Source organism: Sminthopsis crassicaudata, chromosome 1 (assembly GCF_048593235.1).
Source record: "Sminthopsis crassicaudata isolate SCR6 chromosome 1, ASM4859323v1, whole genome shotgun sequence".
Lineage (NCBI taxonomy): Eukaryota > Metazoa > Chordata > Mammalia > Dasyuromorphia > Dasyuridae > Sminthopsis > Sminthopsis crassicaudata.
Window position 1 is genome coordinate 390,872,322 of NC_133617.1, and position 23,554 is coordinate 390,895,875.

Here is a 23,554-nt window from a genome sequence, read left to right on the forward strand (position 1 = left end):
TGTTTTCCCTAACTCTACTCGGCAGCCAGTCAGTTCTGGTATCTTGGGTGAGAACAGTCTCACGTGTAATCACTCAGATAGCCTTGGACATCACTCTGCTAATTGATCTGCAATTTATTCACTTTCCCAGAATCTCTTATGTTCCCAGAGCCTTCACTAATTCACCTGAAGTCCATGTCAGTAGTCTACCGCAGTACTCTAGATTCCTCCGAACAGATTAAAACATGATAAAAATATGATAAAACAAATAATTTGACATTTAGAAACTGAGTCCATATTTGGCCCAAAGGAATCCTTAGATACTTTTTGTTGAGTGATTTCTGTTTCTATTGGAGTCTGCTATGACTGGCCAACAGCTTTCAATCCTCAGACTCATGCTACAATTTTGCCTTCCTTCACAAAAATGGCCTCACCATGGAGAGACTAGATACTTAATCGGCAAAAGGCTTTTAGACATCAAAGTTACAGTATATTTATTGTGTATATTTTCTGTATTTGCTTATGTGTTATATATCAACCTCAAGAGAACAGGAGCTCCCTAAAAGCATAGATTATTATACTTTTATATCCCCAATGCTAGACAACTGATAAATGTTTGTTGATTGATTGACTTATGGGAAAGGAGAGAAAGGGAGTAAGATGGTATATCAAAAAGAAATCTGATTTGGATTTAGGGATCCTTCGACTGTAGTTTTAATTCTGCCATTACTGTATAATCCCAATTAGGCAAGCCCTTTGGTATCAGGTTTCCTTCCTTGTAAAATAAGATGATACTAGATGCCCTTTGAAGTGTTAAGGACTGGATCCTACATTCTTTTTTTTTTTTTTTTTAATGATTTCCAAACCTATCTAGCTCTGTCATTCCATGATTCACCAGGCAATTCTTATTAGCCAGAAAAAGAGTTGGTCTGGAGATGAGGAGGAGGACCACATCGACAGAAATTTATCAGTTAGGACGCCTTAGGAAGAGAACTGAATGACTAATAGACAATTGAGTCCTGGGTAAAGGAAGACTTGGGTGAAATCCCATCAGCAATAAGTGGCAGGTTCTGTCCAGGGAAGCGGGGGAGGGAGGGAAAAGCCCACTGGGCTGTGTGTGGATGTAGTTGCCACGGAGAGGGAAGCTTCCATACAGGTGGCCTCATCAGGGGGTTTTCAAGGGAGAAAGCACGGCCCCTCAATGGGCAATCGAGTGCATTGAATGTGCTATGGTGCAGGGATGGGCTGACTGCCTCTGAAACTGTGCTGAATTGGATTCTGATTATCCCATAGGCATCAAAAGGGAGGAGAAGCAATTGAAGCAGCACCTGTGACTGGAACCCCACTGAGCTGGCAGGAAAGATGGACCCACTGCCACTCTACTCTCTAATCGCCAGAATGTGGATTTAGTGGTCCTGCAGGTCTGGCTGGAGAAGCAAAGGAGAGCACCTGAATGAGGGCCAGAAAAGCACCATGATCTTCCTGCCTATAGAAAATTTTTGCCATTGGGAATTTGGCTACTAGTTTGCACAGTGGTTAGAGTGTGAGAGTCATAAAGACCTGAGTTCAAATCCAGCCTCATACACTTACAGGTCATGTGACCTTGGCAACTTCTGTTTGCCTCAGTTTTCTAACCTGTAAAATGGGGATAATAACAAGCATCTACCTTACAGGATTATTTTGAGGATCAATTGTTGTAATATTTATAAAGCACTTAACAAAGTACTAGAGGAATCCAGTGGCCAAAAGGCAATGTGGTCTAGGGGCAGATCCACAAATGGTATGTCCCTAGAATTGAACATATCCTCCAGCTATGTTCTGACAAGGGCATTGGATGGGTATACAATCACCTCCTTCATTTTGATCATTATTAATTATCTGTTCTCTATTAAGCCCAGGAGAGATCCCTCCTTCCCTCCCTCCCTCCCTCTCTTCTTCCTCTCTCTCTCCCTTCTCTGTCTCTTTGTCTCTCTCAGTCTCTCTCCATTTACCTCCCCTCTCTCTTTCTTTTTCTCTCTTTTGTCTTTCTTTCTCTGTCTCTCCCTCCTTCCCTTCCTCCCTCTTCTCCCTTTTCCCCTCTCTTCCTCACTCCTCTGTCCCTCTCTTTCTCCCTCCTTCTCTCTCTCTTTTCTGTCTTTCTTCCTTTCTCCTTTCCTTTATCCCCTCCCCTTCCCCTCTCCCTCTTCACCTCCTTCCTCTCTCTCTATTTTCTCTGTCTCTGACTTTGTCTCTCTGTCCCTCCCTCTCTCTCTCCCTCCCTCCCTCCCTTCTTTGTTCCCCCCACTTCCTCCCTCTCTTCTTTCCTCTCTCCCCTCTCTCTTCCTCCCTTCCTCCCTGTTCTCTGTATCTCTCTTTCTCTCTTTCTCATTGCCATGGCACACTATTAACTCATATTAAGCATGTAGTGCACTGAAATCCATTGATCTTTTTCACCTGTGGCCCTTTTATTTAAAAAGAAAATAGCCAAGAGCTCTGCACAGACAGCAACTGCCCTGCACAGTCTGGGGAGCTCAGTCTCAGTTGTAGGGTAGCTATTGCCTATTAGATCAATTCCAACCAGGTATGAATAAGGGGGAGGGTTTAGGAATGAAGAGTGAGAATCATAGAAAAAGAAAGATTCATTGATGTGTATCTGAGACCAGGAATAGGGTTCCCAAAGCTTTTAACAGAAATGGTAAGAGTAATTTTTTTCTCAAGAGAAGTTAAATATAAAGAAGCTTGAGGTCTTACTTCACCATTTCTGGGCCTTTCTTGCAGATCAAAGTCTCTCTTCAGGAGAGATCTCTTCTGGGTGGGATCAGAGCTGGCCTAAATGACTCAGGAAAGAGAGTCTGCATGTGAGAGGGAGACCCAAAACTTGGAGGGAAATTTCAAGAGCCTAGGAGTATGGCTGAGGAAGCCTAAAGAAGTCCCCCCCCTAAACACCTAAAGTCTCTTTTTTCTTCTCAAAATTTTCAAGGCCTCAATGAAGAAGGCTTCCTGATAGAAAAGAGCTTTCTGATTGGGAGGATCATGAAGCTGGAGGCCCAGGGCCTTGGTTTTGACACTTAATGACTTTGTGACTTTGGGTAAATCAGCTAACCTCTGATCTCCTAAGCCTTAGTTCATTGTCTACAGAATAAAGGGGCTAGACTGGTTAATGTCTGAAGTCCTTTCCAGTTCTAAATCTATAATCCTGTGGTCCTCAAGACAAAAGACAGACTACTACAGTCCTGCAGCCTCTGTAGAACTCTTAGGAAAGTCCACATTAGCTCCAACCCACTCACCTGCAACAAATGTTCTTTCTCCTCCTAGAATTCTGCTTGAGATTCTTTAATACTTCCTGCCCTGATTTTTGACCATATCATTATTTCCTTAAGCTCTCAGTGCTCGCTTCTTTGGTTGGTCATCCCTCCCCTTCTCAGTCTGGCAGCAGATAGACTAGACTCAGGGAAGAGTCAGGGAAAGACTACCCCAAAGTCCCCTAGGGCTCTGTGGGCCATTTCCACACCCCCTATAATACTAACCTCCTTTCCCTCCCTTTAGGAAGGGAAGAAAGACTCTTTCAAAGTCCCTTAGAGCTCTATGGATCATTTCCACTCTGCCATTCCCATATAAGGCTAAACTGCTTTCCCTCCTTCCCTCATTCCTTTCCTCCCTCCCTCCAGGAAGGTGTCCAACAATAAGGGATGCATAAGTGGTCCACATTCAGGGAGACAAGAGTGGCTGGCTCTCACTTTTTCTGGTCTCTTTTCTCCTCAGGCCTTCCTTCTCCTTCCCAGCAGGTTTCACAATCATATTATGAGTCTGTCACAAAGGACCCTGCTGCTTAATCATGTCAGATGATTATGAAGAGAGGATGAAGACGATAAACTTGAGTTAATTTCCATAGATTTCTCCTTAACCCTCTGCAGTTGGAGTTTCTGAAGAGGATTACATGACCTACTGAGTAAGAAAGAAGGCAGATTGGAGTGTCTAATAAGAAGGGGTGACAGCCTTTGTCTGTGTCTTTTCAGTCCTGATATGGGAAGCACTGGAGTGTTTTGGAAAGGATGCTGGATTTACAGTCAGAAGACTAGAATTCAAAACCCAACTTGACACCTATGTGACAGTGGGCAAGACAAGTGATCTAACTTCTCTGGGCCTTGGCTTTGTCATTTGTAAAATGGGAGAATTGGACGAGACAGCCTCAAAGTTTCCTCTTCTAGCTCTAATTCCAGGGCTTGCAGGAAGCTCCATCCAGGGAAAAGAGACTAGACATAGGCTCCGGAGACCTTGATTTGAATCTAGCTTCCATTTCTACCTTACTATATGAGCTTGGCCAAAATATATACCTTCTCCATAAGCCTTACTTTCCCTATTTTTATGATGAAGTTTTTGACATCCCATGATCCTATGTTTATCCCTTTGCATTGTAATAATGCAATATTTGCATTATTATAAATTGCATTTATCCCTATTGCATTATTATTGCAATACTTATTGCAAAAGTATTTGCAATACTTTTACTGGGGAAACAATGGAGGATTTCTAGGCTCTGGGGAAGGGCCAATGAATGATGTAGTTTTGGAAGTGAAATCTATCGTTTGTCTTTACTTAGGGCTGATCCTTCTCAATAGCTTGGGAAAATGGAGGGTTTCCTGTACACTGGGCAATGAGTGAAGGACTAAGAGAACAGACTTCTTCAGGGTGCCCGTTGATTTGTGCTAATCCAGAGAACAGGAAACAGGAAGGAGCTGCCTGCCATCCCTAGAGAGAAAGAACTAGCTGACTACTCAAAGGAGGGACTTAGTCAGTTCTCTATGGCTTTGTGGGTTATTTTTCTCAGGATATTCTTAGGTTAACATCCTGTAAGAGCCAGTGATACCTGTTCAGTCCAAGTAAGCACTCACCAGGAAAGAAAATTCTGTGCCATCCATTTTAAAGGTTTTACTGTCATTATCATCAGGGATACTAGTGCTTTGGGAGTCCTTTTCAGCAGCAGACATGGCTCAGGGATGGAAATCCCTTTTTGAAAGCACTCAGCTTCGTGCTAAGTAGGTTGCTGGCAACGAAACATATGATTCTGGAGACACGTTGGCAATTAACTATGAGTAACTGCAGGCAGGATTTTCCAGCTTAGCCAAGTAAGGTTCTAAAACATAGCAGATGTGTCAAACCACTAGGTTACCTTGTTCTTTGTAATTTGGAAAAACATGTCTATGGCTATTCATTCCTTTACCCATTGTACCTTCCCATCCAAATTCCAAAACAAAAATTAATGGACCAAGTCTTCTCTCTAAACCCGTTCTCAGAAAAATCAACCAAGCCACTGATTAGCATTTACCAGCTCCTTCCCAGTGTCCAGCCAAAGAAACAGAGGAAGAAGAGGCAGCGACTCCACTCTTAGGGAATTCTTACTTTAGTTTCAGAGACAAGATTCACCATCTTCAGGATATCTGAACAAACTGTGACAACATTAAAAGAAAAATCATGGACAATATGGCAGGATGTAGATGAGAGCTCTGAATCCCATAGGAGCTGGGGAGGGAAGGTAGTTCTAAGCTTGATAAAAGACGGCTTCATGCAAGAGGTGGGCCTTAATATTGATCTTGAAATATGAGAAAGATGGTTAGAAGATTATTTTATATTGAATTTGCTCATTTGGTGAATGCCAGAATACTAAAGATGGAAAGGACCTTTGAAATCATCTTACCCAGTGAGGAATGTTTTACAGATAAGGAAACTAAGGAAAGGAAAGGGAAATTGATACATAAAATGAGTTAGTGGCATATTTGAGAATCAATTGACCAATCAAATATTTATTAAACACTTATGTATGAGGCAGCAGGGATATAATGACCAAAAGCAACAAAATCCCTGCCTTCCTGCGTTCTAAACTAGTACTCTTTTCAGTGACACACTACTTCTATTATGGTTTTCATAGTAACAGAATCCTGGGACTGAAAGAAGCCTGAGAGGTCATCTAGAATTGAAAGAGGCATCATTTTGGCAAAATCTCTAACTAATACCCTCCTGAAGACCTCTAATGATGAAGAATTTCCCATCTCTTTGAGGCAGCCTATTTCAATTTGGGATAGCTCAGTTTGTTAGAAATCGTTCCCTTCTGTTTCCTAGTAACAGCTAGGGCTTGGATAGTCTCTCCAATCTGGAAATTTCTTTACACAGGTGACTATGAATCATGGCTTAGCCAGCTGGATGTGGAATTCTGGAGGATTCCTAGGCTACATAGGCTACCTTTGGAAGAGAGTGGAAGGTCTCAAAGAGATATTTCATTTTTCTCCAGTCCTGTCTCAGATGGACATTGGAGACCTTCATGCTAGATGAATGATTGATAGCAATGATACAATGCTAAACATGATCCTATGGATAGGAATTAGAGGTGCATTTCATCAAGGCAATATGGGCAAGAAATAATGCTCTAAGGAAGGGTTTATAGGCAATGTGGTGATTTCTGAAACCCCTCTCTACACAAGCCAGAAGTCTAACCAGTCCCGTGCTTCTTTCTTCACTTTGCCAAAAATTAACCTTAATACCTTCCTTATTAAGGTTAATTAAAGCAAAAGACTCCTAAGGGGTCAAAGAAAGAGAAAAGGGACCCATAAGCACAAAAATAATTTCAGCAGTTCTTTTCTTGGTGGAAAAGTCCTGGAAACTAAGGGAGGTTCTTCAGTTGGGTTGTTGTCATTGTTTGTCCTTTATTCTGGAAGAGGACCATGACATCAAGGAAAATGATGTTATAACTTGCAAGTGAATTGTTTTTAAGTGAGGGAGGTCTGTGCAAAGTCACCAGTCTTATTCTCTCCTCCAGAGCTATCTAATAAGTCCAGTGGAAAAATATAGATCAGGATACTGGAGATGGCCCTGCATGCAGTGTGAGACTTTGGCCTTTTAAAGTTAAGGTCATTAATAGGAAATGTTTATCTGAGGCAATGCCCATTCAGTGATTAAGGCTAAGGAAGAAATAAGGCCCAAAATAGCTTCTAATCAAAAAAATAAAATCAATCTGGGAGGGGAAGATCCTCAGGTTTCTGGCTAAGAGAAAAGCAACCGCTATTTATCCTCACTTTGAGCCATTGGAATCCAAACAGTGACCAAGTGAGGTTTGGTCAGAGACTTACTGTTGGCCAATCAGTGAGAGCCAGAATGATTTGGGTTTAAGTCATGGTCCATAAAAATAATTTTAGCCCATAAAGATATCTAGTTTTTTTATTCCTTTTATTTCTTTGGGCAAAGCATCTGCAGGTAAAGGTATAATTAATTACCTATGTAGACAAAGGGAAAGGAGGGAGAAAGGGAAAGAAGGAAGAATGGAAAGAATGAAAGAAAAAAGGATAGAAAGAAGGAAGGAAGGAGAAAGCATCATTTAGATAATGGCTCAAAGAATTAAGACATATAAATGACAAAAATAATTTAAGAGAGGGTTTCAGAATACCTTGGGAAGACTTATATGAAATGAGGTAGGATGTATGAATTGAAATGGGCAGAACCAGGAACACAATTTATATGTTAAAGTCACAATACTATAAAGACAAGCAATTTTAAAGTCTTAAGAACTCTGATCAACCAAATGACCAACCATGATTCCAGAAGGTCAGTGACAAAAAATACTATCCACTTCCTAAAGAGAGATGATGGATTAAAAATATAGAACAAGACACAGTTTTGGACATGGCTAATGTGATATTTTTTCTTGACTGCACATTTTTGTTACGAGATTTTTTTTTCTCTACTATGAGGTATGGAAGATGGTTTTAGAGGAAAAATACATGTTATTGATTGAAAAAAAATTAATTCATTTAATTTTTAAAATAAGCAGGCCCAAAACTATGATACAAAATACTTAAACCCAAACCCACAGGATTCTATAGATTGGCCTGTTCTTGGAATGCCTCATAAGAGATGATGTCCTTGTGAACACTCAAAGATGCACATTAGACAACACCAGCCCCATTGAATCCAATGATCTGAGAGCATCACTACCAGAGAAGGTAGTTCAGAGGGCAAGGGGCTAGGTCAAAGATGCATAGAGGTCTTTGGCAAAGACAGTTGCCTATTAATCACCCTGCTATGCACTAGTAAATATTCTGTATTTAAAATGCAGCTTAGCTTTCCTCACTTCTAAGAAGAGTCAACACACTCAGCTGCTTCCCAATGTGGACCCTTACAAGTATGCTTGCCTTAATTACAGAGGTACATTTGCCATATGAGTCAGCTGAAACGGCAAAGCTTTAATTAAATTCATTTGGGTTTCCAGCCAGTTTCTACAAATTGTAGCTAATTTACATTTTTGGTTTACACACACACACACACACACACACACACACACACACACACACAGCTAAACCTCTTCATTTGAAAAAAAATTGAGTTTGAAGGGAAAAACAATTTAAACAGTGTCTACTATATGCCAAGTGTTTTTTTTCAAGAATTATTTAATTTGATCTTCAGATAACCCTGCACAGTAGTGCTATTGTTATCCCCATTTTATAATTGAGGTAGTTGAGGCAAAAGTTAAGAGACTTGCCATGATGACATAACTAATAAGTTTCTGAGGCACAATTTGAACTCTGTTCCTTCTGATTCCAGAACCAGAACTCTATCCACTGCCTCCAACTAGAGATTACTAAGAAAAAGAAGCCCCTCCTGGTCACTCAACCAGAACGCTCTGAGCCCAGATGAGTGAGGATAAGCTTTATCACTGAAGATAAGTAAACTTAATGTGCCTTTGATATATTCAGTGTTATCTCACATAATCTATTGCCATGCTTCTTTTGACATTCAAGTATTCAATTTGTTCAATGAGAGAATTCCACACAGTCATTTATATCTTTTGTACTCCTACCTCTTTATTGACCAGAACTTACCACTAAGAGTTCAGTCAAGAAACTGACCAGGTGTATTAGAAGGGAAATTAGAATTTAATTTAGAGCTTAAAGCTTATTTAGAGGAAATATAGTCCACCCCATACCCCCATCCTTCATCTTAAAAATAAGAGAACTGAGGGTCAATGATTTTCCCAATGTTTGAAGTGGCAGAGCTAAGATTTGAACTCAGAATATTCCTTCCATTGTGCCATGTTGTATTCTCTGTTTTCTAAAGTCTAAATGTCTAAAGTCTAAATATTTCTAAGTCTAAAATGAACTATGTTAACTAATGAGTAAACTGCATTTAATAAGATCAATTTGCTGAAATCACAATAGACCCAGAAACTTCTTCAATCAACTGCTGCCAACCAGTCTACTTGACCCTGATTCCCAACTAACCTGAAGCTGAAAACCATCCTAGAGACAGGTAAGTTGATGTCTCAGGCAGCAGTTGTGCAGGGATTCTCAACTAAAGACTATTTAATTGAGATATCATGTCAGCAAAATATGAGAGCATCCATAGATCATTTGTGAGTGGTAGTTTTTTAATTCTACATGGCTAGCCCATGGTGGAGTAGACAGAGTATTGGCCTTAGAGTTTAGAAGATATGGTTTCAAATCCTGCCCCAGACACGTTCTAGTAATGTTACATTGGGCACATAATTTCACTCAGATTAAGTTCTCACAACTGTAAAATTGTGACCTTACTTCACTGGGTTATTGTGATCAAATGAAGTAAAATATGTTAAGTGCTTCACAAATCTTGAAGCATTATATTAATGCTAGCTATCATCATCATTTTTGTTGTACTACTAGTTTCTCAGTGTCACAGGAGCAATATACTTATTTTTGCTATGAACCTATGTATGTAGTTTTGGGCATCTAATAAATGTAAGGATTCAACATTGAGTCTTCTTAGTTCTGAAATTAGAAAACTAGATAAAGGTAATGAGTCAAGGCACAGAGATCTTTGTTACAAAACAGAGGGCCCAGGCTCTAGAGAAGGCATTCCAGAAATACAGAATCAGATCCACACAATCATGGACATAGAAGAGACCACGCAGATCAGATCATCCAGCCAGTACTTGCACCAACATTCCTTTCATAAGAATCCTTGACAAGTGGTGAGCCAGTCTTTTCTTAAATATTCCTGGTGATTGATATTATATGCTCTCCCTAGATGCCCTATTTCACTTTTGAATAGCTCTCTCTAATCAGTAGGAAGGCAGTCATTAACACACATTTATTAAATATTTACAATATGTTTGGTATTGTTTAAGCCTACAAATATAAGCAAAAAATACAACACTTGCCCTCAAGATACTTACATTCGAATGGAAGAAAACATAAAAGCTTTGTACAAAAATTAGAATATAATTCTTGATTTTTTTGGAGTCAGATAAACAAAAATATTTCATTCAAAATACATATGTATAAGTAAGGAATGCTTAGTTTTCCAATTCCTTTCCACTTTTTGAGGAAATTAAATTCTGTCTAAAATACTTTCACTGGCATTGTTTTAAAGTTCCAATATGAACTCCTTAATTTGGCATTTAAGGCTCTCTACAATGTAGCTCCAACTTAACTTTATAGCATATCACTCATACCCTTGCCATGTTAGTTCCGTTTGACTATTAATTACCCCAAACTTTACATTCTATCTCTTGCCTCCATGAATACATACCACTGTTCCTATGCTTATAATGCACTACTTTTTTTTTAATCTCTGAAGGCTCAGTTCAGGTGCTACTTCCTCTGGAAATTTTACTAGTAGGTTTCTCTCTCTCTGTGTCTCTTTCCCTCTGTCACTCTGTGTATCCGTCTCTCTCTCTCTTTCTCTCTCCATATGTATTCATCTTTATAAATATACTAGACTTTTGATTTTTGAGGGCACTACCTAGGTTGTTCTGCACTTTTTCAACCTCAACACCAATTGCTATGCCTTGCACACATTTGTTTAATGAATTAATTTTTATTGAATCTAACATTATCCAAAGCCTTCAAGTCACTCCTACATAAGCAGTATTCAATTATATGGGCATAGACATAAAAAGGGTCTATCACATGCAGACATAGTTTTCAAAGGGAACTGAAATGTTATGTACTGGGAAGAAAAATTATATGTGCTACTATATGTTTGGATCCCCCAAATGACAAGAATGTCTGTGGCATAGTGGAAAGAATAATGCAAAGTCAGAGGACCTGGGTTTAATTCTTGGTTTTGACATTTACTATTTACATAACATTGAATAAGTCTTTTCCATTCTAGGTTTTGATGTCCTGAGCTGTAAGATAAGAGGTTTGGAATAGATCTATTCTATACCAGCTCTAAAATCTATGATGTGGTAAACTGACTCTTTGGAAATAATAACTGTCCTTGGTGCTGAACTAACTATTGGAATACCAAACTAACATCCATTTATTTGCAGCCTAATCCTTTTCCCCCCCTAAATCGCTGCAGAATTAGAATAATAGAACTTTAGAGATGGAAGGGGTCTCATAGGATTGTTGGTCCAATCTGTGTCTGAACAAGAATCTTCCCTGACAACTGGTCATCCAAACTTTGCTTGAAGAGCTCTAGTAAGGAGGGACTAGGGATATGCTGGAGGCAGCTCATAATGGTAGGGATGACTTTAATTTTCAGTGCAATCTTAAGTTATTGTTTTGTTATTGTCTAGACTTAAGAAAGTGATGGAGAAATTGTTAATAATGCAAATTAAACTTTAAAGTTTTCATGCCACATATTCCTACCCCCTTCACCGGGGAACTAGTTGTTAAACATTTACCAGTACTTTGTTACTTTGTTACTCTGGAACCCACTCACTTTTCAGGTAGCTTATTCTACTTTAGGAAAGCTCTAATTGCTAGAAAGTTTCTTCTTACTTCCAAGCAAAATCTGAATCTCTCCAACTTCTACCTATAATGTTTCTGCACCCCGGGGCTAAGCAGAGCAAGTCTAATCCCTCTCTTCCATGAAAGAAGTCACCACTCTAACCCCATACAATGCCTCTTTTGGGAAGCATGTGGCTAGAATGTGTTGAGGAAAGAGAGGAAGAATATGACTAAATCTTGCATACTGGTGAAAATTAATCAATAGTTTGCATTATCTTTCCAATAATAAGAAGGCAGAGATGCTGCCTACTGGGGGAAAAAATCTCATTGATACAGCATTTCCAATTTAATGTGGAAATTGAGAGTGGAAACACTACTATAATAGGTACATTCATCATAAGTACCTATGGTTAGGGCTTATTAGGAAAACTGCACACATCCTCCATTTGAAGCAAGGCCTATACTTAAGCCTCTTTAATAGCACTTCTCCTCTTCCCCCAGACATGCACCAAAGCTTGATGAGGACTCCCTGAAAGTCAGGAGTAATGCAGTTTTATATTAAGCACAGTGAAACCCGCTGAACTCTTCTGATGACTGAGAAATTACAAGATTTGACAGGAGAAATATTATATATGGAAACACCCTCTCCCAGGGTCAGAGGGAGTATGAGCATGGATAAATTTTTAAAAAGCTTTTATTAATCATGACTTACACTGGTTCACAGTGGAATTTCTTAGACCATTGTCATGTTGGTAAAGCAGTCGTTTAGTTTAAAATACAGATGCTTACAGGGCTTGGAATTAGGAGATCTAGATCCTAGACCCATCTATATTGCTAAAGAGTTTAATGACTTTTTCATAGTCTGAACATTAGACTGGGAGTCATGTGTTCTTTTTCTAATTTCACCACTTCTGAGCTTTGTGATGTTGGGTAAGTCAGTTAACCCCTTTTTTCCCCAGCTTGCTTTTTTGTCAAACTGATATATTTAATCCCTGAATTAACTCATGGAGTTATTGTGAGAATCAAAAAACCCTGCAAAATACTGTATGAAAACCAGTTATGATCATCTATGATCCCTTGATTATCATTATTATTAGTTTTGTTAATAACAAAAATATAGATGTATTTAGAAACTATTGTGGAATCATTTTTCAATTGTGCCTGACTCTTTGTGACCCCCACTGGAGTTTTCTTGACAAAGATACAGAAATGGTTTGCATTTCCTTCTCCAGATCATTTTACAGATGTGGAAACTGAAGCAAACAGGATTAATTAACTTATCCAGGGTCACACAAGTAGAAAGCGTATAAGGCAAGATTTGTCTCTATCTACTGGACTTAGATTAATAAAACTGATTTATAATTCTGGGTAAGTCATTTGGACCACTCTGAGCCTCAGTTTCCTTATTTGATAAAAATGGTTAGGATGGATGGTACTACTTACCTCCATGGGTTATTTTGAAAGAAGTACTTTGTAAATTTTAAAGCACAGAAGTATAAACAGTGGTTGATAATGATAATGATTAAAACTTGAAGAGACTGAGACCATTTCCTTCTTCAACTCATTTTATTGAATAGGAAACAAGCAAACAAGGTTAATAAATATCTGAGTCCTGATACTTAGGTATCCTTGACTTCAGGCCTGGCACTCTAGTCCCCATGCCATCATATCACCTTGCTGTCCTTTATTATTCAGATACAAATAATAATAATAACTATTATTATCATTGCAGCTCACCTAGAGGCAGATAGTGAAAGTATCAACCCTATTTTGAAAAGGATAAACATAAGCTTGAAGAAATTAAATGATTTCAATCAATCAACAAGCATCAATTAAACATTCATTATTGTTAGGCATTCTTCTTAGCCCAGAGAAAGAAAAAAAAAGACAGTCATTGCCCTCAAGAAATTTATATTTTGTGGGAGAAATACAACATGTACATGTAAAAGCAAATACAAAATATAGCCCCACTAGGTGGTGCAATGGATAGAGTGCTGGGTCTGGAGTCAAGAAGATCTGAATTCAAATTTTGCCTCAGACACTAACAGCAAGTCACTTAATTGTTTGCTTAAGTTTCCTCATCTATAAAATGAGTTGGAGAAGGAAATGACAATCCACTCCAGTATTTTCCCCAAGAAAACCCCAAGTGGGGTCACAAAGAGTCATAACTGAATTGACTGAACACAGCAACAGTGAAATATAAGGGATCGGAAATAGCCGTGTGATTTCATTGGTTCAGAGAACTTCTGGGTGAAAAGTCCCTATACCAGTGTAGTTCCCAGGAATCCTACAACTTACAGTCTTAGAGAGTTTTCTTAGGTGCTGACAAGTTAAGAATTAAGTTCAGAGTCACATAGCCAGTATATGTCAGAGAAAAGACCCGAAACCCTTATAAACAAATCAGATAAATGGTAATTTTGTGGTGAAGGAGACAAGAACAGCTGGAAGTGGGTGAGGATCAGGGTTCCATATAGGGGTGGTCCTTGAAATAAGCTTTTATAAAAAATGGGGAATTCTGAGAGGCTGGTGCTTTCCAGGAATGGGAGGAAATCTGTGCAAAGAGCAGAGATGCAATGTCATGTGGAAACAGCAAGAAGGTCAGTCTGGCTAGGCTGCAGAGTGCATGAAGGGGTAAGAGTACAAAAACCTGCTGAGGTGGACTAGGAGGATCTTGAATCTGGTTATATAGCTGATAAGTGATAAGAAGTGGAGGTGAGATTTGTACCCAGGTCTCCTGATTTCAAGTAAGTAGCTCTTTCCATATAGTGAAAGTCATTATCAACAAGATTGCTCAGGTGGTAATGGGAAACAAAGAAGGTTTAATGAAGAAGATAGAATCTGAGTTACCTTTGAAAGGATGGGTCAGAATTCACGATCTTGGGATGAATTTGCCTAATCAAGACCTTTCCGTGTATCTTATATACTTTTCCAGATGGACAAGGAAATAGACTTCAGGAACAGTCCTTCCCACTAATTAACTGGCCTCAGAAGTAAATGCATTGGCCTTGACCAGAGGCCAAGATAGGGAATTCAGATTTATTCAATCTGACAGTTTAATAGAATGTGCTATGCTTTTTTTCTACATCTTCATGGGTAAAGCTCTGAACTGTACCCAAAACCCCCCTCAACAACAGAAAAACAAAACATACTTTTAATTCCATTTGATGACTTGGAAACTTCCTGTACACATAGCAGAACAGATGTGCCGATGTCTCTTGCCTGCTGCTGGCATTAGGTATTTATAAAAAATGCCATATATCCAAGCTTCCAGACAGGCAGCAGCTAACTCTTCTGGTTCAGTGTAAGGTCGTAGCCCATGCTGGGGCCCTGCTGAGTGAAAACTGGGTAGAGGGAGAAGTGTCCATTCCAGTAATTTGGGAGGCCTGTACTCAGTGCTAATTGGTACTTTGAAGAGTGAGGGCAGAGAAGTTTTTGGAAGTCCAGACTACCTTCTCTCTTGGGGGAGGGGATTTCCGTCATAGGAGGCAGAAGCATTAAAGGTTAGGAACATGAATGAGTATTTTCCAAGATGCTTCAGAAACTGTTACTTAAAGGAGAAATTCCCTTAATATACATGACAAAAGATTGTCTTTTGCCACTTGGAGATCTTTAAAAATGGGGGACTTACTGGCCCTATCTTCACCCCTGCAATGCCCATTACACTTTTGGCTGTCTCTGATGATTATATGATCTAAAAGCTGTTTCTCTGATACCAGTTAAACTTTGTGCTACACCTTCCCCCTACCTCTATCCTATAGATCCCAGTTCTGTATTACTAGGCTAACTCCGATTGGAACAAGTCTTCCTGTTTTCCATGGAAGTCTTTATAGACATTCAAAGTCAGCCACTCCCTGATTTAGCTCTTCTCTCCAACCTAAAACATCAATTAATCCTCCTAATTAATAGTATTATGGCTCTTTACCATCCTGCATGAACATACTCTATCTTAGGAATAGAGAGTCAGAAGTATTTGGAACTGAAAAGTGCTTTAGAGATCATCTAATTCAGTCATTTCATTTTAGAAAGGAAGGAACTCTGCACCTATGAGAGAGATATATTTTCCTCATTAGAGTTTGTCAATATTCTTTTTAATTGTGACAAACCAAAATGACCACTATACTCCAGCTATGGTTTGACTGAGGCAAAGAATCAAGGGATTCAAGATTGGGACCATTGTTTCTAGATCATTCTTAGCTCACAGGCTATACAAAAATAGGAAGTGGACAAATTTGACTTTTGGGATGTATTTCATCAATACCTGCTCTAGATTGTTGAGACCTTTTTGGGAGGCTAACTCAACTTGCTAGTGGGTTAGCAGTACAATCCACAAACTTAGTAGCAAGGGCTTCATCTAAGTCATTGATAAAAACTGAAACAACAAGAACAAAGATAGCTCTTAAAGCTTGATGCCCTGCTACACTTTGATTCCTAGGTGTTTTTAAAACACCTATGTGCTTATGCTCTACCCATGCCTATGCTCTACCCTCTACTTTCAAGATGTATCCCTTTAAAAATAATCAAACAAACACATGGTAGGGATTTCCTTAATGAGAGAAGAATCAGGTTATACATATATACACAGCATATATTTCTAGATAAATAGATGATCAATTGGATAGATAAGAGAGATATAGAGATGGATGGACAGATGGATGTATTTCTACATAGATGACATAAGACTAGTCAGAGGATAATTAGTTATCCAAATCACAAAGATAGTTTTAATAGGTATTTGCCTTAGTCTTGACAATTCCTCATTATCTATTCTCTGACTAGAAGTTGACCACAAGTTATCTGCTCCTTTGAGGAGAGATTCAGACACACTTCAGTTGTAACTCCACAAAGCCTTAGAATCCCACCCCTCTTCTTTAAATCATTAGGGCTTTGTCTCTAGCATGGTTTAGGGAAGGCCAGAGTGAACATACATATATGTCACCAACATGATGAGTAACCTTGCCCTCCAAAATTCTTAACCTGTTTCCTTAATCAATCATGTGTCTATCATATAGGAACTTATCTAACACTCATGGACAATGATTCATATTTTGACCTTTTCCCCTCTTGTGGGTAATCAATAATTTTCTTCCACTTTGCATGAAAAAACGATTCCCAAATGATCTATTAATTTTAAGTACGATATCTTTTTAGCTATTTTAGTTATTTATACACAAGAATAAATATCTTGAATAATTTTATTCAAGGCCTTTTCCCTAGAGATGAGAAGCCTTAGGATTGGGGTATTATAGCTATTCTCAATCATTTGAAGGGTTTCTATGCGGGAGAGGGTTAAGATATATTGTTTGCCCCTCAGAGAAATGGTAGAAGTTGTCCAGAAAGACAATCCTGGAGTAAAACAAACTCTGGAAAGGTAGTGAGTTCCCAGTCAGTGGTCTTCAAATAGAGACTAATCAAAGACTTGTCAGGGATGTCATAAAGGGGGGTTTCTTTTTTTTAGATAGATTGGATTAGATAACTGTGGTGATCCCTTTAATCTTTGCTAGTTTGTTTCTTAAATCTAATACATGATTAAGTATTAATCTATTAGATTATTAGAGTGGGATATTTGAGGAGAAGGCAAAAGGGAAGCATAAGTATATATCATCATCATCATTTGGAGTTTGTTGCTATATTAACTCTTGATTAATTCTTTTGTGAATTGTCTTTTCCCAAAGTGTGAGTGATTCAAGAGCAAGTACTGTCTTATTTTTGTTTCCTTCTCCATCATTAGTATTCTGCTTGATATGTAGTAAGTAAATTCTTAATGAATATCTTTTAAAAAGTAAATGAATGATTCACTCTTTCATTCACTGGCCTTATTAAAGTAGGGTGGATGAAAAGATACTATGGTAGTTATGGGTCACTGTCTCACATCCAATCTCTCCTTTCTGTAATCTGCAGCCCAACAGGAGACCTTTTAAACCCAGACTCAAGACTTGCCATCCTCCCTCAAAGAGCACTTTCTTCTTCACTTTTCTAATGCACTTATCAGGAAATATTGGACATTGTTGTTATCTCCTTACTATATTATAAGCTCCATGAAGGCAAAGATTTATCTAGATATTCAATCTCTTTGTGTGCCTTGCATGGGACATTGAACATAGGAGGCACTTGATAGATAGCAAATGCATTTATTAAGCACTTACTCTTTGTCAGGCAACAAATGAAAAAGCAAAGCATTTATTAAGTTCTTACTGTGTATCAAGTAATAAATAAAAGAATAAAGCAGCTTTTAGGTGCTTACTATATATAGTGCACTGGGTTAAACCTGGAGGTGATAAATAGAAGCAAGAAAGACAATTCCTGCCCTCAGGTACAAATCAATATACACAAAATAGCTACAAAAAGTTTCTAAATCTATATGAGCTCAACAATGTTTCCCAAATTAAATAGGGAAGATATCCGATATTATTCAGTCATATTTCAATTTATATTTAAAGAATGCTTTACATTCTTAACGTCGTTGCTTCTTCATCATGACCCTATGAAGTAGGTAGCGTAAGGATTATCTTCATTTCACATATGAGGAAACTGAAATAGAATCATATATGCCAGATCATTGAAATAGAGCTGGGTCTCAGACCTATGTCTTTGACCTCAATTTCATGGCTTTTGGCTCTTCCCCAAACAGCAAAGGTTTCCTACTTCACCCACTTCTCCAGCTAACCTAGGCCACTGCTTCCTTAGCATGACTAATGGAGTTAACAGCATTGGAGACTAAAGAAACTTGTGGACAAGCCCTTGACAAAGGTCTCCTGAGCATCTCAAGCAGAAGAATTAACCCATCATATATATATTTAATCAAAACAAAGCCGGTATTAGCAATGATTAGTGATGAATACAACTTAACTCCTCAGATAATCCAACCCATATCCTCTTCTTACTAAACCATGTTATAACAAGCTGAGGACAGTTTTTTGGGACTGCCTACCCTGCCCCATGCTTAGACAAAGCTGGCAGTGCTCAGGTGCTGACACAGGGAAAGAAGAAACATCTTTCCTTTTGCTATTGCAGAGGCTTACTGTTTGGCTCCAAGGAATAGAAGACAAATCCATAGAATTTCAGAATTGGAACAGCCTTTAGAGATCATCTAGCAGAGACTGTTATTCATATGTGAAGACAATTGAGATCCAAAGAGGGAAAGTTACTTTTCCAAAATCATGTTACAACTTGGTATCAGATCTGATATAGAAACCCAAATCTCTTAGATTCTCAGTCTAATAACCTTAGATTAATTCCCATTAAGGAATTAAGGTGAGAATAATAGAAGTGAATGGTCAGAGTTTTCCTGAGAATTTATGATTTTGTAGTGGCAAGGCATGAATATGGCCAGGAAGTAATATGGTGGATCTGACATTGGGATTGATAAGGTGAGAAGTCATTGATCAGATTCTTTTTGAAGGTATTTACCTTTTAAAGAATACCCTGGATAAAGTCTTGCTTATCCTAGGTTGGTAGAGGGGAGTGGATAGTTTTGAACAGTAGACCATTTCTAGTTCTCCTCCCATCTCTTAGGTCATCCAGTCCAGGACTTGAACAGGAATCTCTATTTACAACAATCCCTAAAATGACCATCCAGTTTTCCTTTGAAAAACTCTTGCAGATCACGAGGAAATCAAGTAATCTAAATCAAGTAATCAGCTTTAGTTGTTTTGGTGAGATAGAAGTCTTATCATTTGCCCTATCAATGCATCCTAAGGTTCTCTAGGTACCTTATCCTCTGTTCTTTCTCAGATCCCTGAGTGCTACTTAAGACTTTTAATCTTTCATCTTACTTTTGATACTTTTTTAGAATATTTTCAACCTTCTGGTCTTCACAGGAACACACATCTCAAGAAGACACCATAATCTTGGTCATTCTCTCCAGCACTGGCTGCTTCTTCCTTCATGCTCCATAGACATAGTGAGCCAAAAGGAATCAGGATGCTCACTTTTCCCTGATGCTACCTCAAAACCTTCCCTCTGCCATTATTACTCTTTGACACCTTGTTTTTATTGAACATGATCTGTCTATGATACCTTGTTCAGGTCTTCATTACTGTAATCCAAATATTTAATCACCCATCACATTATCTGGTCCTTATAACTGTTTTGCAGAGGAGGTAGATAGGTATCCTTACCCTCCCCTCCATTTTGTAGATATAAAAACTGAGACTTAGTTTTTTTAAACAATTTTCTATGAGATAAGCAGTCCTGGTGTATTGTTGTTCCTATTTGATACATCTGGAAACTAACACAGTGAGAGGTAAGGGGACTTCTCTGAGGTCATACTGTGAGTTAGTGCTAAGTCTGGAGCTCAGCTTAGGTATCCTGATTCTGAGCACAAGAATCTTTCCATTACATCAGAAGCTAGTTGTTTTGGTTACCTTGTGTAGAAGACAAATTAGGAGGGGGAGGATGCATCTCACACAGGGCCCTCTTCTTTTTTTCTCTCTCTGCCTTCTCATTGAAAGCTTGTTTACTAAAGAGAGTACTTCTCATTTGCTTAAAACACTCTGTAGACCAATATGGGGCTGGAGGAAATGAGGGATGGAAGGCATAAAGAGGCAGGTTTCAATTCAACTGAAAGGAGAGCTTCCTAATAATCAAAGCTGTGTAGAAACAGAGACTGTCTTTTAAAATAGTGAGTCTCCCATGTCTGAAAGTCTTCGAAATGAAGTGAATGACCACTTTTTAGGATTCTTATGGAGGGAATTTCTGCTTTGGATGGACCATAGAGATCCCTTTGGTACTGAGAGTCTCAGATTTTATAAAATACTCTTCTGCTTCATTTTGGGAAGGAATTTGGGTTATAGATAAGTTCAATATACGTATGTATGGAACACACATCTATATACATATGTACATATATACACAGATGCATATATGCATATTATATATGTGTGGTCATATATAAACATAAGTTGTTCTGGAACAAATTAGAAATGGGAAAAGCAAAAGTAAAGAGAAAAGTTTTATATACTTTGTTTATGTAGATAATGATTTCTAAAACATGAAGTTGGGACACGCCCTTCCCACCATTCTAATATATTTGCTCATGCACATACACACACACATGCACACACCCACAAACTCAACTTCTGTTTTCCAGGAGAAAATGTCTCCAATAGCTCATCCTATATTCTCATGCTCATTCTAACTTACTTTTCTAATTTGCTCCAGGAGAAGAGCATATGTTTATTCATGAAAACAACCATCCCTTCAGGAGAAGAAAAATAATACCAGCCCAATAAAGACAAGGAGTGTATTGATTGTCCTTGAAATGCTCTGGGACTTCCTCTCAATTGTATTCTGTAGCAGAAAATTCAGTTCAATTCCATCCAACAAATATTTGCAGTTGCCTGCTCTGTGCAAGGAGAACTTTCTCTGCTTCACTTAGGGATGTCTGGGGGACAGAAATTGGTTGCTACCCCCAAGGAGCTCACAGTCTAATAGGAGAGAGAATACTGGGATATGGTACAAGGTAATAAGTGATAAGGGCCATAAAAAGTATAAATTTAGGGGATAGTGGAGGAAGGGGGCAGTTCATTTCCATCTGTGGAGGCATCAGGAAAATTTTTTACAGGAGATCATATTTGAACTGGGATTTGAAGTATTTCAACAAGCAGATAGGAGTATGGTAGGGAGGGCTGGGGTGGGCCTTTATTTCAGAAGCAAAATCAAAGGAAGAATATTTCAGCCAGGGGCCTTGATAGTCAACAATGGCATTGATTTATTTTCTCAAATTCGGGAGGTTGAGCTTTTGAATTCTCTCTAGTTTCTGCTGGTAGTTATTAATCAATTCCTATCAACTTCTGATACTGTTCAGGATGAAAGCAGCTCGGGCTTCTCTAGTTAGAAAGCAGACGTAAAGTTGAGTTTCAGATTGGTCAATAGCCAGAGCATCTCTGGATTTCTTCTGGGGAAACAACAAAACGTCCCACATGCCAAAACACATTCTTGCTGTGGACATATATAGTATTGCTATTTGTATAGTTTTCCTGCCTTCCTTGCTGACCATAAATGAATGGAGGGCATAGATTATGTCATTTATTTAAGTGTTCTTCATATTGTCTAGTATAGTACATATTGCCCTCTTATATAGTATCCATTTGGATTTATCCTAATGGGTGTAAGGAACTTCCAGTGTGAAAACTCCTTCCCTGCTTGCCTGGAACTTGGGTTTAGAATAACATTTCTTAAACTGGCATTTGTGGAAAGATATTCTTCCCCTTTATGGTCAATTTTCAGGGAGTCTATGAACTTGGAAGGGAAAAAATATATCTTCATTTCAACATAACTGGTTTTCTCTGTAATAGTGTACATCTTATTTCATGCATTTAGGATTATTCTGAGAAGATCCATGCTAGTTCGCCACAGGGGTTCATGACTTCCACTCAAAAAGATCAAGAACACTTGTCTTGGTGTGTGTCCTGGGAACCCTGGGAGACTAAGTAACTGCCCATGATCTTTCAGTTACAGTTGTTCAGAAGCCAGACCTGAAGCCAGGACTTCCTCCATTCACCACTCCCAGATGCTTCTTGCACTCTATGCTCAAAGCTTTCAATAAGGAACATCTTCCTTCCAAAAGCTGTTGATTTGCATTTCGTATAAATTATAGGAGAATTAATTTGGATCTGAAATAATATCTTCTAGGTCCCCTCTTCTAAAACTCTGGATTATGAGTCTATATGAGTTCTCATAATTGAATAGAGAGGTCATAAGATTATGATTTATTATCAGCAAAGATTTGGTTTGTATAGTTACTTTACATATCTATATACATGGGATCACATAAAAATTTCTTGACAGAAAAGGGGTCATGAGTGGGAAAAGTTTAAGAAGCCTTGACTAGGTCAACTCCTTATTCTAACAGATGAGGAAATGGTTCACATAGGACAATGTATGTGCCCCCAAATCAGCCAGGCACTAAGTGGTGGTGATGGGTTTTGTTCTCTCGGTGCTCTGCACTTAATTTCATTGATCTTTCTACTGTACCCATGCTGGCCTTTTTCTAGTTTCCACCAAGTATTGCTAGGTCTGCTCTTTAAAGCCAAGTCTAATTCTCCTTCCTTAGGACACTTTCTGATTTTTAAAGTCAGGATTCACATCCTATCCTATTTTCTTCTCTAGGCTAAACTTTGTTCCTTCAATGCAACTTCCTTCATATGATGTCTTTCCCCAGCCCAGTCATTTTCTTACAGTTTATTAATATCTCTTCTAAAATATAGTGCCCAGAAATGGACACAATATCACCAGTGGAGTCTAACAAGATATTGATATTTATATAATAATTTAATTAATTTAGAATTTTAAAGATTGTTTTATTCATTTACTCATTCCACACATTTTCACTGATGCCTATTATGTGCCGACCACTCTCACTGATACTGAGCTCTCCTCAGTAACACTTGCAGTCTAAGCTATATAATGTAACACTTCATAACATTATCTTCCTTTTGGTCTTATTTCATGGATGTGTCTGCTCTCTCTCTCTTTCTCCTTAACCAGATTATAGTTTTCCCAATGGCAGAGATCAGGTCTCCTTTCCTTCTCCTCCAACTGTAGCCAAGGATGGTGGGAATGAAGCAAAGATGAATGGTGAATGTCAGAAAACACTCATTGGCAGATTGGTTGATGGACATCAGGGAAGAACCACAATCAGGGCAAGATGCTTGCTTTCCAGACACTCCATATAGCTTCTAGTGCTTGCTAAGAAGAGGGCAATTCCTTTCCTACATCCCCAGTGTATCTCACATCTCTGAGCACTGTGTTAGAGATGGGAGGGTAGACAGCTCCTTGGGAAAGAATGTGAGTAGTTCTTTTGAAATGCTGAAACTGTGTCATCAATGACCTTTCTAAGTGAGGCTGGGACAGGCTGGGACAGCATGTTCTGGGGCCTTTGTTCCCCAGGAGATGAA

General features: G+C 38.6%; 1 protein-coding gene and 1 long non-coding RNA gene across 2 annotated transcripts in view; one reads left to right on the forward strand and one right to left on the reverse strand.

Annotated features, from left to right (window-relative positions):
- CACNA1H (calcium voltage-gated channel subunit alpha1 H) overlaps window positions 1–23,554 on the reverse strand; it is a 383,111-nt gene that overhangs the window by 185,675 nt on the left and 173,882 nt on the right.
- Window positions 9,157–23,554, forward strand: part of LOC141549787 (uncharacterized) — a 38,316-nt gene continuing 23,918 nt past the window's right edge. Inside the window, exon 1 of the long non-coding RNA XR_012484440.1 lies at window positions 9,157–9,252. This is a non-coding gene — a long non-coding RNA (uncharacterized LOC141549787). The remainder of the gene's footprint in view (window positions 9,253–23,554) is intronic.